Raw genomic sequence first — 2,569 nt, forward strand, 5'->3', positions numbered from 1 at the left:
AGGATGATTTCTACTATAAGGGTCTATCTAGCTCAAGAAGTTTCAGGGAGAACATTAGTTAGTGGCCTAAAAACCATTGTTTGGATATTGTGGCAAAGAATGTGGCTGCATTTCTTGCTCTTGTCCTAAGAATCTGCCTGAGGCCAACTTGAAGTCTTGAATTAATGGCGTTAGAAGATAAAGGGGAGCAAACAAAGACCCGGCCAGGGAAGCCAGAAGCTGAGATTCCTCTCACCGCTGTTTCCCCAAAATAGTTCTGGAATCATGCCTGAAATGCCGGAGGACATGGAACAGGAGGAAGTAAACATCCCTAGCCAGGGCGTGTTCTAGTTACTGGTGCCACGGGGCTTCTTGGCAAAGTAGTTTACAAATAATTTCAGCAAAGTAACTGGCACACCATTGGCTTCAGCTTTCGAAGAGCAAGACCAAAATTTGAACAAGTGAACCTGCTGGATTCTGAAGTAGGTTCATCACCTCATTCATGATTTTCAGCCTCACGTCATAGTACATTGTGCCACAGAGAGAAGACCAGATATTGTTGAGAGTCAGCGAGAGGCTGCTTCCCAGCTGAATGTGGGTGCCTCTGGGAATTTAGCAAAAGAGGCAGCTGCAATTGGAGCATTTCTCATCTACATTAGCTCAGATTATGTGTTTGATGGCACAAATCCCCCTTACACAGAAGAAGATATACCAAGTCCCCTGAATCTTTATGGCAAAACAAAATTAGATGGAGAAAAGGCAGTCCTGGAGAATAATTCAGGGGCTGCTGTCTTGAGAATTCCTGTTCTGTATGGGAAAGTTGAGAAGCTTGAGGAAAGTGTTGTGACTGTTATGTTCGACAATGTACAGTTCAGCAACAAGTCAGCAAACATGGACCACTGGCAGCAGAGGTTCCCCACACATATGAAGGATGTAGCCAGTGTGTGCCGGCAGCTGACAGAGAAGAGGATGCTGGACCCATCCATTAAGGGAACCTTTCACTGGTCTAGCAATGAGCAGATGACCAAGTACAAAATGGCATGTGTGATTGCCAATGCCTTCAACCTCCTGAGCAGTCACTTAAGACCTATCACTGACAACCCTGTCATAGGAGCACAATGCCCCAAAAATGCTCAGCTTGACTGCTCCAAATTGGAGACTTTGGGCATTGGCCAGCAGACACCATTTTGGATTGGAATCAAAGAATCGCTCTGGCCTTTCCTCATCGACAAGAGATGGAGACAGACCGTCTTTCATTAGTTTATGTGTTGTGTAGTTTTTTAAATGCAAAGGATATTATGTGGCACTTTTTCAAGAATAAAGGAAATAGTTTTGTATGAGTACTCCTTAATTGTGACTCATGATCCTTCAGGTGAATGATGCTGTTGCACTAGGGGAATGTCAGACAGACTAAGGGCAGCGATGCCTGGTTTGCACTCATGGCTTTCTGTTGATTGTTTTGTTCTCGCTTACCTTGCTGTTCAAGTCATGTGAATTATGATTCTTAACATCCAAGAGCTGGGATAAAGCAGACTGTTAGACTTTGGATGAAATGCATTGTCCATTCCTATAACTCCCTCTTTTGTTTTGTTTCGTTTGTTGACTTTTGTATATTGATAGTTTCAGTGTATGTAGAATCCTATAGAAATCATTGGTGTTCATCATTTGCTTTGCTTGAGCCCAGATCAAAATGCTTGAAGAAAAGAAAACTTTATTTTTGCAACTTTGAGTATGGTTTTACGCTTGATTCATCCATGTGTTATGTATATGAGAACTTGTATAGCCTGACACCTCACCTTTATAGCACTGTGTGGCAAAGAAACAATGAGGGAGTGCATGTGTATGTGTATTTTTTAATATAAATACATATGTGTCTCTTTTACTCTGTCACCAAGTGAATTTCATAATGCAGTTATAATAATGAGTCTTATATATCTTTTGATCACTTATGAATAACAAAAAATACTGCTGGCATGTAAAAAAAAAACAAAAAGATACTTAAAGATAGGCTAGTATTGATTCTGTCCTGTGGTTATTAGTAACCACTATTATGTATATCTATAACAAAAAGAACAAGACACACAAAGAAAACTACAAAATGTACAGCTTGAGGAGAAAAGGAGCACCAGGAAGTGTAATGGAACTAAGTTCAGTGCTCAAGAAGATAAAAAGCTTAAAGAAATTTCTGATGCTAAATGGACTAAAAGCAGTGATGACCTCAAGGCAAGACTACCCAGCTAAGCTTACAACTTTGGAAATGGAATTAAGGAAAGTTTAAGCAGTAAAGGAAACCATCAAGAACATAAAGCTCATATGAATGTAATTGGATACAGGGGCTGAATTCCAGCCCCATCAAGCAGCAGAACTTGACATCTTTGACTACATGTTTCATGTCAAAGATAAAAGAAAGAAGTTGTGGAATCTCCCTCAATGGTCAAGGAAGGCTTCTGAGGTCAAGCAAGTGTCAGAGGTGTCCCTGCTTGGAGGGTATAAACCTATTAAGATGAAGCCTACATCGTGTTGAAGACCCCAAGATATAGGAGATGACATAGGACACTTTCCAAGGAGAATTGCAGACCAGGTTTGGAAT

At 40.8% G+C, this 2,569-nt stretch overlaps 1 pseudogene; it reads left to right on the forward strand.

Annotated features, from left to right (window-relative positions):
• The first annotated feature begins 228 nt into the window (after positions 1-228).
• Positions 229-1,239, forward strand: LOC118584756 (annotated as a pseudogene).
• The last annotated feature ends 1,330 nt before the right edge of the window (positions 1,240-2,569 follow it).

Source organism: Onychomys torridus, chromosome 5 (genome assembly GCF_903995425.1).
Source record: "Onychomys torridus chromosome 5, mOncTor1.1, whole genome shotgun sequence".
Taxonomy (NCBI): Eukaryota; Metazoa; Chordata; class Mammalia; order Rodentia; family Cricetidae; genus Onychomys; species Onychomys torridus.